The sequence below is a fragment of the Rhineura floridana genome, chromosome 2, assembly GCF_030035675.1.
Source record: "Rhineura floridana isolate rRhiFlo1 chromosome 2, rRhiFlo1.hap2, whole genome shotgun sequence".
NCBI lineage: Eukaryota > Metazoa > Chordata > Lepidosauria > Squamata > Rhineuridae > Rhineura > Rhineura floridana.
This window is the reverse complement of record NC_084481.1, coordinates 33,066,988-33,080,999: the sequence shown is the minus strand read 5'-3', so window position 1 is coordinate 33,080,999 and position 14,012 is coordinate 33,066,988.

Here is a 14,012-nt window from a genome sequence, read left to right as displayed (position 1 = left end):
TTTGCCTTCATTTTCTCTCCTGAGCTGCACTCAGGTTTCTGCAGCGTGTTCAGTATCTAGAGCAGGGAAACAGGTTCCGCACACTTTTTCTGCCCTTTCGGATATCGGGCATCATATGACGCGAGTCTGAGACGCTTTGGATACTTTTCATTTTTTTGAAAAAATCCTGTCCCGGGGGTCACACTTTTTGCCTTCTTTTTCTCTCCTGAGCTGCACTCAGGTTTCTGCAGCTTATTCAGAATCTGGAGTAGGGAAACAGGTTCCGTAAACTTTTTCTGCCCTTTCGGATCTCGGGCATCATATGATGCGAGTTTGAGACACTTTGGACACTTTTCATTTTTTTGAAAAAATCCTGACCCGCGGTCACACTTTTTGCCTTCATTTTCTCTCCTGAGCTGCACTCAGGTTTCTGCAGCTTGTTCAGAATCTGGAGTAGGGAAACAGGTTCCGCAAACTTTTTCTGCCCTTTTGGATCTCGGGCATCATATGACGCGAGTTTGAGACACTTTGGATACTTTTCATTTTTTAAAAAAAATCGTGACACGCGTGTCAGAGTTTTGCCTTCTTTTTCTCTCCTGAGCTGCACTCAGGTTTCTGCAGCTTGTTCAGAATCTAGAGCAGGGAGACAGGTTCTGCAAACTTTTTCTGCCCTTTCGGATCTCGGGCATCATATGACGCGAGTTTGAGACGCTTTGGATGCTTTTCATTTTTTTGAAAAAATCCTGACCCGCAGGTCACAGTTTTTGCCTCCTTTTTCTCTCCTGAGCTGCACTCAGGTTTCTGCAGCTTGTTCAGAATCTAGAGCAGGGAAACAGGTTCCGCAAACTTTTTCTGCCCTTTCGGATCTCGGGCATCATATGACGCGAGTCTGAGACGCTTTGGATACTTTCCATTTTTTGAAAAAATCCTGACCCACGGGTCAGAGTTTTTGCCTTCTTTTTCTCTCCTGAGCTGCACTCAGGTTTCTGCAGCTTGTTCAGAATCTAGAGCAGGGAAACAGGTTCTGCAAACTTTTTCTGCCCTTTCGGATCTCAGGCATCATATGACGCGAATTTGAGACGCTTTGGATACTTTTCATTTTTTTGAAAAAATGCTGACCTGGGGGTCACACTTTTTGCCTTCATTTTCTCTCCTGAGCTGCACTCAGGTTTCTGCAGCTTGTTCAGAATCTAGAGCAGGGAAACAGGTTCTGCAAACTTTTTCTGCCCTTTCGGATCTCGGGCATCATATGACGCGAGTTTGAGACGCTTTGGATGCTTTAAATTTTTTTGAAAAAATCCTGACCCGCGGGTCACAGTTTTTGCTTTCTTTTTCTCTCCTGAGCTGCACTCAGGTTTCTGCAGCTTGTTCAGAATCTAGAGCAGGGAAACAGGTTCCGTAAACTTTTTCTGCCCTTTCGGATCTCGGGCATCATATGACGCAAGTTTGAGATGCTTTGGATACTTTTCATATTTTTGAAAAAATCCTGACACGCGGGTCACAGTTTTTGCCTTCTTTTTCTCTCGTGAGCTGCACTCAGGTTTCTGCAGCTTGTTCAGAATCTAGAGCAGGGAAACAGGTTCTGCAAACTTTTTCTGCCCTTTCGGATCTCGGGCATCATATGACACAAGTTTGAGATGCTTTGGATACTTTTCATTTTTTTGAAAAAATCCTGACCCGGGGGTCACACTTTTTGCCTTCATTTTCTCTCCTGAGCTGCACTCAGGTTTCTGCAGCTTGTTCAGAATCTGGAGTAGGGAAACAGGTTCCGCAAACTTTTTCTGCCCTTTTGGATCTCGGACATCATATGACGCGAGTTTGAGACGCTTTGGATACTTTTCATTTTTGAAAAAAAATCGTGACACGCGTGTCAGAGTTTTTGCCTTCTTTTTCTCTCCTGAGCTGCACTCAGGTTTCTGCAGCTTGTTCAGAATCTAGAGCAGGGAAACAGGTTCTGCAAACTTTTTTGCCCCTTTCAGATCTCGGGCATCATATGACGCAAATTTGAGACGCTTTCGATGCATTAAATTTTTTTGAAAAAATCCTGACCCGCGGGTCACAGTTTTTGCCTTCTTTTTCTCTCCTGAGCTGCACTCAGGTTTCTGCAGCTTGTTCAGAATCTAGAGCAGGGAAACAGGTTCTGCAAACTTTTTCTGCCCTTTCGGATCTCAGGCATCATATGACGCGAGTTTGAGACGCTTTGGATACTTTTCAGTTTTTGGAAAAAATGCTGACCCGTGGGTCACACTTTTTGCCTTCTTTTTCTCTCCTGAGCTGCACTCAGGTTTCTGCACCTTGTTCAGAATCTAGAGCAGGGAAACAGGTTCCGTAAACTTTTTCTGACCTTTCAGATCTCGGGCATCATATGACGCGAGTTTGAGACACTTTGGACACTTTTCATTTTTTGGAAAAAATCCTGACCCGGGGGTCACACTTTTTGCCTTCTTTTTCTCTCCTGAGCTGCACTCAGGTTTCTGCAGCTTGTTTAGAATCTGGAGTAGGGAAACAGGTTCCGTAAACTTTTTCTGCCCTTTCGGATCTCGGGCATCATATGATGCGAGTTTGAGACAATTTGGACACTTTTCATTTTCTTGAAAAAATCCTGACACGCGTGTCAGAGTTTTTGCCTTCTTTTTCTCTTCTGAGCTGCACTCAGGTTTCTGCAGCTTGTTCAGAATCTAGAGCAGGGAGACAGGTTCTGGAAACTTTCTCTGCCCTTTCGGATCTCGGGCATCATATGAAGCGAGTCTGAAATGCTTTGGATACTTTCCATTTCTTAAAAAAAATCCTGACCCGCGGGTCAGAGTCTTTGCCTCCTTTTTCTCTCCTGAGCTGCACTCAGGTTTCTGCAGCTTGTTCAGAATCTAGAGCATGGTAACAGGTTCCGCAAACTTTTTCTGCCCTTTCGGATCTCGGGCATCATATGACAGAAGTTTGAGACGCTTTGGATACTTTTCATTTTTTTGAAAAAATGCTGACCCGGGGGTCACACTTTTTGCCTTCATTTTCTCTCCTGAGCTGCACTCAGGTTTCTGCATCTTGTTCAGAATCTGGAGTAGGGAAACAGGTTCCGCAAACTTTTTCTGCCCTTTCGGATCTCGGGCATCATATGATGCGAGTTTGAAACGCTTTGGATACTTTTCATTTTTTAAAAAAAATCGTGACACGCGTGTCAGAGTTTTTGCCTTCTTTTTCTCTCCTGAGCTGCACTCAGGTTTCTGCAGCTTGTTCAGAATCTAGAGCAGGGAAACAGGTTCTGCAAACTTTTTCTGCCCTTTCGGATCTCGGGCATCATATGACGCGAGTTTGAGACGCTTTGGATGCTTTAAATTTTTTTGAAAAAATCCTGACCCGCCCGTCACAGTTTTTGCCTTCTTTTTCTCTCCTGAGCTGCACTCAGGTTTCTGCAGCTTGTTCAGAATCTAGAGCAGGGAGACAGGTTCTGCAAACTTTTTCTGCCCTTTCGTATCTCGGGCATCATATGACGCAAGTTTGAGACGCTTTGGATACTTTTCATATTTTTGAAAAAATCCTGACACGCGGGTCACAGTTTTTGCCTTCTTTTTCTCTCCTGAGCTGCACTCAGGTTTCTGCAGCTTGTTCAGAATCTAGAGCAGGGAAACAGGTTCTGCAAACTTTTTCTGCCCTTTCGGATCTCGGGCATCATATGATGCGAGTTTGAGACGCTTTGGACACTTTTCATTTTTTTGAAAAAATCCTGACCCGCGGTCACACTTTTTGCCTTCATTTTCTCTCCTGAGCTGCACTCAGGTTTCTGCAGCTTGTTCAGAATCTGGAGTAGGGAAACAGGTTCTGCAAACTTTTTCTGCCCTTTTGGATCTCGGGCATCATATGACGCGAGTTTGAGACACTTTGGATACTTTTCATTTTTTAAAAAAAATCGTGACACGCGTGTCAGAGTTTTGCCTTCTTTTTCTCTCCTGAGCTGCACTCAGGTTTCTGCAGCTTGTTCAGAATCTAGAGCAGGGAGACAGGTTCTGCAAACTTTTTCTGCCCTTTCGGATCTCGGGCATCATATGACGCGAGTTTGAGACGCTTTGGATGCTTTTCATTTTTTTGAAAAAATCCTGACCCGCAGGTCACAGTTTTTGCCTCCTTTTTCTCTCCTGAGCTGCACTCAGGTTTCTGCAGCTTGTTCAGAATCTAGAGCAGGGAAACAGGTTCCGCAAACTTTTTCTGCCCTTTCGGATCTCGGGCATCATATGACGCGAGTCTGAGACGCTTTGGATACTTTCCATTTTTTGAAAAAATCCTGACCCACGGGTCAGAGTTTTTGCCTTCTTTTTCTCTCCTGAGCTGCACTCAGGTTTCTGCAGCTTGTTCAGAATCTAGAGCAGGGAAACAGGTTCTGCAAACTTTTTCTGCCCTTTCGGATCTCAGGCATCATATGACGCGAATTTGAGACGCTTTGGATACTTTTCATTTTTTTGAAAAAATGCTGACCTGGGGGTCACACTTTTTGCCTTCATTTTCTCTCCTGAGCTGCACTCAGGTTTCTGCAGCTTGTTCAGAATCTAGAGCAGGGAAACAGGTTCTGCAAACTTTTTCTGCCCTTTCGGATCTCGGGCATCATATGACGCGAGTTTGAGACGCTTTGGATGCTTTAAATTTTTTTGAAAAAATCCTGACCCGCGGGTCACAGTTTTTGCTTTCTTTTTCTCTCCTGAGCTGCACTCAGGTTTCTGCAGCTTGTTCAGAATCTAGAGCAGGGAAACAGGTTCCGTAAACTTTTTCTGCCCTTTCGGATCTCGGGCATCATATGACGCAAGTTTGAGATGCTTTGGATACTTTTCATATTTTTGAAAAAATCCTGACACGCGGGTCACAGTTTTTGCCTTCTTTTTCTCTCGTGAGCTGCACTCAGGTTTCTGCAGCTTGTTCAGAATCTAGAGCAGGGAAACAGGTTCTGCAAACTTTTTCTGCCCTTTCGGATCTCGGGCATCATATGACACAAGTTTGAGATGCTTTGGATACTTTTCATTTTTTTGAAAAAATCCTGACCCGGGGGTCACACTTTTTGCCTTCATTTTCTCTCCTGAGCTGCACTCAGGTTTCTGCAGCTTGTTCAGAATCTGGAGTAGGGAAACAGGTTCCGCAAACTTTTTCTGCCCTTTTGGATCTCGGACATCATATGACGCGAGTTTGAGACGCTTTGGATACTTTTCATTTTTGAAAAAAAATCGTGACACGCGTGTCAGAGTTTTTGCCTTCTTTTTCTCTCCTGAGCTGCACTCAGGTTTCTGCAGCTTGTTCAGAATCTAGAGCAGGGAAACAGGTTCTGCAAACTTTTTCTGCCCTTTCAGATCTCGGGCATCATATGACGCAAATTTGAGACGCTTTCGATGCATTAAATTTTTTTGAAAAAATCCTGACCCGCGGGTCACAGTTTTTGCCTTCTTTTTCTCTCCTGAGCTGCACTCAGGTTTCTGCAGCTTGTTCAGAATCTAGAGCAGGGAAACAGGTTCTGCAAACTTTTTCTGCCCTTTCGGATCTCAGGCATCATATGACGCGAGTTTGAGACGCTTTGGATACTTTTCAGTTTTTGGAAAAAATGCTGACCCGTGGGTCACAGTTTTTGCCTTCTTTTTCTCTCCTGAGCTGCACTCAGGTTTCTGCACCTTGTTCAGAATCTAGAGCAGGGAAACAGGTTCCGTAAACTTTTTCTGCCCTTTCAGATCTCGGGCATCATATGACGCGAGTTTGAGACACTTTGGACACTTTTCATTTTTTGGAAAAAATCCTGACCCGGGGGTCACACTTTTTGCCTTCTTTTTCTCTCCTGAGCTGCACTCAGGTTTCTGCAGCTTGTTTAGAATCTGGAGTAGGGAAACAGGTTCCGTAAACTTTTTCTGCCCTTTCGGATCTCGGGCATCATATGATGCGAGTTTGAGACAATTTGGACACTTTTCATTTTCTTGAAAAAATCCTGACACGCGTGTCAGAGTTTTTGCCTTCTTTTTCTCTTCTGAGCTGCACTCAGGTTTCTGCAGCTTGTTCAGAATCTAGAGCAGGGAGACAGGTTCTGGAAACTTTCTCTGCCCTTTCGGATCTCGGGCATCATATGAAGCGAGTCTGAAATGCTTTGGATACTTTCCATTTCTTAAAAAAAATCCTGACCCGCGGGTCAGAGTCTTTGCCTCCTTTTTCTCTCCTGAGCTGCACTCAGGTTTCTGCAGCTTGTTCAGAATCTAGAGCATGGTAACAGGTTCCGCAAACTTTTTCTGCCCTTTCGGATCTCGGGCATCATATGACAGAAGTTTGAGACGCTTTGGATACTTTTCATTTTTTTGAAAAAATGCTGACCCGGGGGTCACACTTTTTGCCTTCATTTTCTCTCCTGAGCTGCACTCAGGTTTCTGCATCTTGTTCAGAATCTGGAGTAGGGAAACAGGTTCCGCAAACTTTTTCTGCCCTTTCGGATCTCGGGCATCATATGATGCGAGTTTGAAACGCTTTGGATACTTTTCATTTTTTAAAAAAAATCGTGACACGCGTGTCAGAGTTTTTGCCTTCTTTTTCTCTCCTGAGCTGCACTCAGGTTTCTGCAGCTTGTTCAGAATCTAGAGCAGGGAAACAGGTTCTGCAAACTTTTTCTGCCCTTTCGGATCTCGGGCATCATATGACGCGAGTTTGAGACGCTTTGGATGCTTTAAATTTTTTTGAAAAAATCCTGACCCGCCCGTCACAGTTTTTGCCTTCTTTTTCTCTCCTGAGCTGCACTCAGGTTTCTGCAGCTTGTTCAGAATCTAGAGCAGGGAGACAGGTTCTGCAAACTTTTTCTGCCCTTTCGTATCTCGGGCATCATATGACGCAAGTTTGAGACGCTTTGGATACTTTTCATATTTTTGAAAAAATCCTGACACGCGGGTCACAGTTTTTGCCTTCTTTTTCTCTCCTGAGCTGCACTCAGGTTTCTGCAGCTTGTTCAGAATCTAGAGCAGGGAAACAGGTTCTGCAAACTTTTTCTGCCCTTTCGGATCTCGGGCATCATATGACACAAGTTTGAAATGCTTTGGATACTTTTCATTTTTTTGAAAAAATCCGGACCCGGGGGTCACACTTTTTGCCTTCATTTTCTCTCCTGAGCTGCACTCAGGTTTCTGCAGCTTGTTCAGAATCTGGAGTAGGGAAACAGGTTCCGCAAACTTTTTCTGCCCTTTTGGATCTCGGACATCATATGACGCAAGTTTGAGACGCTTTGGATACTTTTCATTTTTTTGAAAAAATCGTGACACGCGTGTCAGAGTTTTGCCTTCTTTTTCTCTCCTGAGCTGCACTCAGGTTTCTGCAGCTTGTTCAGAATCTAGAGCAGGGAAACAGGTTCCGTAAACTTTTTCTGCCCTTTCGGATCTCGGGCATCATGTGATGCGAGTTTGAGACGCTTTGGATGCTTTTCATTTTTTTGAAAAAATCCTGACCCGCGGGTCACAGTTTTTGCCTTCTTTTTCTCTCCTGAGCTGCACTCAGGTTTCTGCACCTTGTTCAGAATCTAGAGCAGGGAAACAGGTTCCGTAAACTTTTTCTGCCCTTTCAGATCTCGGGCATCATATGACGCGAGTTTGAGACACTTTGGACACTTTTCATTTTTTTGAAAAAATCCTGACCCGGGGGTCACACTTTTTGCCTTCTTTTTCTCTCCTGAGCTGCACTCAGGTTTCTGCAGCTTGTTCAGAATCTGGAGTAGGGAAACAGGTTCCGTAAACTTTTTCTGCCCTTTCGGATCTCGGGCATCATATGATGCGAGTTTGAGACAATTTGGACACTTTTCATTTTTTTGAAAAAATCCTGACACGCGTCAGAGTTTTTGCCTTCTTTTTCTCTTCTGAGCTGCACTCAGGTTTCTGCAGCTTGTTCAGAATCTAGAGCAGGGAAACAGGTTCTGCAAACTTTCTCTGCCCTTTCGGATCTCGGGCATCATATGACGCGAGTCTGAAATGCTTTGGATACTTTCCATTTCTTAAAAAAAATCCTGACCCGCGGGTCAGAGTCTTTGCCTCCTTTTTCTCTCCTGAGCTGCACTCAGGTTTCTGCAGCTTGTTCAGAATCTAGAGCATGGTAACAGGTTCCGCAAACTTTTTCTGCCCTTTCGGATCTCGGGCATCATATGACACAAGTTTGAGACGCTTTGGATACTTTTCATTTTTTTGAAAAAATGCTGACCCGGGGGTCACACTTTTTGCCTTCATTTTCTCTCCTGAGCTGCACTCAGGTTTCTGCAGCTTGTTCAGAATCTGGAGTAGGGAAACAGGTTCCGCAAACTTTTTCTGCCCTTTCGGATCTCGGGCATCATATGATGCGAGTTTGAAACGCTTTGGATACTTTTCATTTTTTAAAAAAAATCGTGACACGCGTGTCAGAGTTTTTGCCTTCTTTTTCTCTCCTGAGCTGCACTCAGGTTTCTGCAGCTTGTTCAGAATCTAGAGCAGGGAAACAGGTTCTGCAAACTTTTTCTGCCCTTTCGGATCTCGGGCATCATATGACGCGAGTTTGAGACGCTTTGGATGCTTTAAATTTTTTTGAAAAAATCCTGACCCGCGGGTCACAGTTTTTGCCTTCTTTTTCTCTCCTGAGCTGCACTCAGGTTTCTGCAGCTTGTTCAGAATCTAGAGCAGGGAAACAGGTTCCGTAAACTTTTTCTACCCTTTCGGATCTCGGGCATCATATGACGCGAGTTTGAGACACTTTGGACACTTTTCATTTTTTTGAAAAAATCCTGACCCGGGGATCACACTTTTTGCCTTCTTTTTCTCTCCTGAGCTGCACTCAGGTTTCTGCAGCTTGTTCAGAATCTGGAGTAGGGAAACAGGTTCCGTAAACTTTTTCTGCCCTTTCGGATCTCGGGCATCATATGATGCGAGTTTGAGACAATTTGGACACTTTTCATTTTTTTGAAAAAATCCTGACACGCGTGTCAGAGTTTTTGCCTTCTTTTTCTCTTCTGAGCTGCACTCAGGTTTCTGCAGCTTGTTCAGAATCTAGAGCAGGGAAACAGGTTCTGCAAACTTTCTCTGCCCTTTCGGATCTCGGGCATCATATGACGTGAGTCTGAAATGCTTTGGATACTTCTCATTTTTTGGAAAAAATCCTGACCCGCGGGTCAGAGTCTTTGCCTCCTTTTTCTCTCCTGAGCTGCACTCAGGTTTCTGCAGCTTGTTCAGAATCTAGAGCATGGTAACAGGTTCCGCAAACTTTTTCTGCCCTTTCGGATCTCGGGCATCATATGACACAAGTTTGAGACGCTTTGGATACTTTTCATTTTTTTGAAAAAATGCTGACCCGGGGGTCACACTTTTTGCCTTCATTTTCTCTCCTGAGCTGCACTCAGGTTTCTGCAGCTTGTTCAGAATCTGGAGTAGGGAAACAGGTTCCGCAAACTTTTTCTGCCCTTTCGGATCTCGGGCATCATATGATGCGAGTTTGAAACGCTTGGGATACTTTTCATTTTTTAAAAAAAATCGTGACACGCGTGTCAGAGTTTTTGCCTTCTTTTTCTCTCCTGAGCTGCACTCAGGTTTCTGCAGCTTGTTCAGAATCTAGAGCAGGGAAACAGGTTCTGCAAACTTTTTCTGCCCTTTCGGATCTCGGGCATCATATGACGCGAGTTTGAGACGCTTTGGATGCTTTAAATTTTTTTGAAAAAATCCTGACCCGCCCGTCACAGTTTTTGCCTTCTTTTTCTCTCCTGAGCTGCACTCAGGTTTCTGCAGCTTGTTCAGAATCTGGAGTAGGGAAACAGGTTCCGTAAACTTTTTCTGCCCTTTCGGATCTCGGGCATCATATGATGCGAGTTTGAGATGCTTTGGATACTTTTCATTTTTTTGAAAAAATCCTGACCCGCGGGTCACACTTTTCCCCTTCTTTTTCTCTCCTGAGCTGCACTCAGGTTTCTGCAGCTTGTTCAGAATCTAGAGCAGGGAAACAGGTTCCGCAAACTTTTTCTGCCCTTTCGGATCTCGGGCATCATATGACGCGAGTTTGAGACACTTTGGATACTTCTCATTTTTTGGAAAAAATCCTGACCCGCGGGTCACAGTTTTTGCCTTCTTTTTCTCTCGTGAGCTGCACTCAGGTTTCTGCAGCTTGTTCAGAATCTAGAGCAGGGAAACAGGTTCTGCAAACTTTTTCTGCCCTTTCGGATCTCGGGCATCATATGACACAAGTTTGAGATGCTTTGGATACTTTTCATTTTTTTGAAAAAATCCTGACCCGGGGGTCACACTTTTTGCCTTCATTTTCTCTCCTGAGCTGCACTCAGGTTTCTGCAGCTTGTTCAGAATCTGGAGTAGGGAAACAGGTTCCGTAAACTTTTTCTGCCCTTTTGGATCTCGGACATCATATGACGCGAGTTTGAGACGCTTTGGATACTTTTCATTTTTTTAAAAAAATCGTGACACGCGTGTTAGAGTTTTTGCCTTCTTTTTCTCTCCTGAGCTGCACTCAGGTTTCTGCAGCTTGTTCAGAATCTAGAGCAGGGAAACAGGTTCCGCAAACTTCTTCTGCCCTTTCGGATCTCAGGCATCATATGACGCGAGTTTGAGACGCTTTGGATACTTTTCATTTTTTGGAAAAAATCCTGACCCGCGGGTCACTCTTTTTGCCTTCTTTTTCTCTCCTGAGCTGCACTCAGGTTTCTGCAGCTTGTTCAGAATCTGGAGTAGGGAAACAGGTTCCGTAAACTTTTTCTGCCCTTTCGGATCTCGGGCATCATATGATGCGAGTTTGAGACACTTTGGACACTTTTCATTTTTTTGAAAAAATCCTGACCCGCGGTCACACTTTTTGCCTTCATTTTCTCTCCTGAGCTGCACTCAGGTTTCTGCAGCTTGTTCAGAATCTGGAGTAGGGAAACAGGTTCCGCAAACTTTTTCTGCCCTTTTGGATCTCGGGCATCATATGACGCGAATTTGAGACACTTTGGATACTTTTCATTTTTTAAAAAAATCGTGACACACGTGTCAGAGTTTTGCCTTCTTTTTCTCTCCTGAGCTGCACTCAGGTTTCTGCAGCTTGTTCAGAATCTAGAGCAGGGAGACAGGTTCTGCAAACTTTTTCTGCCCTTTCGGATCTCGGGCATCATATGACGCGAGTTTGAGACGCTTTGGATGCTTTTCATTTTTTTGAAAAAATCCTAACCCGCAGGTCACAGTTTTTGCCTTCTTTTTCTCTCCTGAGCTGCACTCAGGTTTCTGCAGATTGTTCAGAATCTAGAGCAGGGAAACAGGTTCCGCAAACTTTTTCTGCCCTTTCGGATCTCGGGCATCATATGACGCGAGTTTGAGATGCTTTGGATACTTTTCATTTTTTTGAAAATATCCTGACCCGCGGGTCACACTTTTCCCCTTCTTTTTCTCTCCTGAGCTGCACTCAGGTTTCTGCAGCTTGTTCAGAATCTAGAGCAGGGAAACAGGTTCCGCAAACTTTTTCTGCCCTTTCGGATCTCGGGCATCATATGACGCGAGTTTGAGACACTTTGGATACTTCTCATTTTTTGGAAAAAATCCTGACCCGCGGGTCACAGTTTTTGCCTTCTTTTTCTCTCGTGAGCTGCACTCAGGTTTCTGCAGCTTGTTCAGAATCTAGAGCAGGGAAACAGGTTCCGCAAACTTTTTCTGCCCTTTCGGATCTCGGGCATCATATGACGCGAGTCTGAGACGCTTTGGATACTTTTCATTTTTTAAAAAAAATCCTGACCCGCGGGTCAGAGTATTTGCCTCCTTTTTCTCTCCTGAGCTGCACTCAGGTTTCTGCAGCTTGTTCAGAATCTAGAGCAGGGAAACAGGTTCCGCAAACTTTTTCTGCCCTTTTGGATCTCGGGCATCATATGACGCGGGTTTCAGACGCTTTGGATACTTTTCATTTTTTAAAAAAAATCGTGACATGCGCATCACAGTTTTTGCCTTCTTTTTCTCTCGTGAGCTGCACTCAGGTTTCTGCAGCTTGTTCAGAATCTAGAGCAGGGAAACAGGTTCCGCATACTTTTTCTGCCCTTTCGGATCTCGGGCATCATATGACGCGAGTCTGAGACGCTTTGGATACTTTCCATTTTTTTGAAAAAATCCTGACCCACGGGTCAGAGTTTTTGCCTTCTTTTTCTCTCCTGAGCTGCACTCAGGTTTCTGCAGCTTGTTCAGAATCTAGAGCAAGGAAACAGGTTCCGCAAACTTTTTCTGCCCTTTCGGATCTCAGGCATCATATGACGCGAGTCTGAGACGCTTTGGATACTTTCCATTTCTTAAAAAAAATCCTGACCCGCGGGTCAGAGTCTTTGCCTCCTTTTTCTCTCCTGAGCTGCACTCAGGTTTCTGCAGCTTGTTCAGAATCTAGAGCAGGGAAACAGGTTCTGCAAACTTTTTCTGCCCTTTCGGATCTCGGGCATCATATGACACAAGTTTGAGACGCTTTGGATACTTTTCATTTTTTTGAAAAAATGCTGACCCGGGGGTCACACTTTTTGCCTTCTTTTTCTCTCCTGAGCTGCACTCAGGTTAATGCAACTTGTTCAGAATCTAGAGCAGGGAAACAGGTTCTGCAAACTTTTTCTGCCCTTTCGGATCTCGGGCATCATATGACGCGAGTTTGAGACGCTTTGGATGCTTTAAATTTTTTTGAAAAAATCCTGACCCGCGGGTCACAGTTTTTGCCTTCTTTTTCTCTCCTGAGCTGCACTCAGGTTTCTGCAGCTTGTTCAGAATCTAGAGCAGGGAAACAGGTTCCGTAAACTTTTTCTGCCCTTTCGGATCTCGGGCATCATATGACGCAAGTTTGAGACTCTTTGGATACTTTTCATATTTTTGAAAAAATCCTGACCCGCGGGTCACAGTTTTTGCCTTCTTTTTCTCTCCTGAGCTGCACTCAGGTTTCTGCAGCTTGTTCAGAATCTAGAGCAGGGAAACAGGTTCTGCAAACTTTTTCTGCCCTTTCGGATCTCGGGCATCATATGACACAAGTTTGAGATGCTTTGGATACTTTTCATTTTTTTGAAAAAATCCTGACCCGGGGGTCACACTTTTTGCCTTCATTTTCTCTCCTGAGCTGCACTCAGGTTTCTGCAGCTTGTTCAGAATCTGGAGTAGGGAAACAGGTTCCGCAAACTTTTTCTGCCCTTTTGGATCTCGGACATCATATGACGCGAGTTTGAGACGCTTTGGATACTTTTCATTTTTTAAAAAAAATCGTGACACGCGTGTTAGAGTTTTTGCCTTCTTTTTCTCTCCTGAGCTGCACTCAGGTTTCTGCAGCTTGTTCAGAATCTAGAGCAGGGAAACAGGTTCCGCAAACTTCTTCTGCCCTTTCGGATCTCAGGCATCATATGACGCGAGTTTGAGACGCTTTGGATACTTTTCATTTTTTGGAAAAAATCCTGACCCGCGGGTCACTCTTTTTGCCTTCTTTTTCTCTCCTGAGCTGCACTCAGGTTGATGCAGCTTGTTCAGAATCTGGAGTAGGGAAACAGGTTCCGTAAACTTTTTCTGCCCTTTCGGATCTCGGGCATCATATGATGCGAGTTTGAGACACTTTGGACACTTTTCATTTTTTTGAAAAAATCCTGACCCGCGGTCACACTTTTTGCCTTCATTTTCTCTCCTGAGCTGCACTCAGGTTTCTGCAGCTTGTTCAGAATCTGGAGTAGGGAAACAGGTTCCGCAAACTTTTTCTGCCCTTTTGGATCTCGGGCATCATATGACGCGAGTTTGAGACACTTTGGATACTTTTCATTTTTTAAAAAAATCGTGACACGCGTGTCAGAGTTTTGCCTTCTTTTTCTCTCCTGAGCTGCACTCAGGTTTCTGCAGCTTGTTCAGAATCTAGAGCAGGGAGACAGGTTCTGCAAACTTTTTCTGCCCTTTCGGATCTCGGGCATCATATGACGCGAGTTTGAGACGCTTTGGATGCTTTTCATTTTTTTGAAAAAATCCTAACCCGCAGGTCACAGTTTTTGCCTTCTTTTTCTCTCGTGAGCTGCACTCAGGTTTCTGCAGCTTGTTCAGAATCTAGAGCAGGGAAACAGGTTC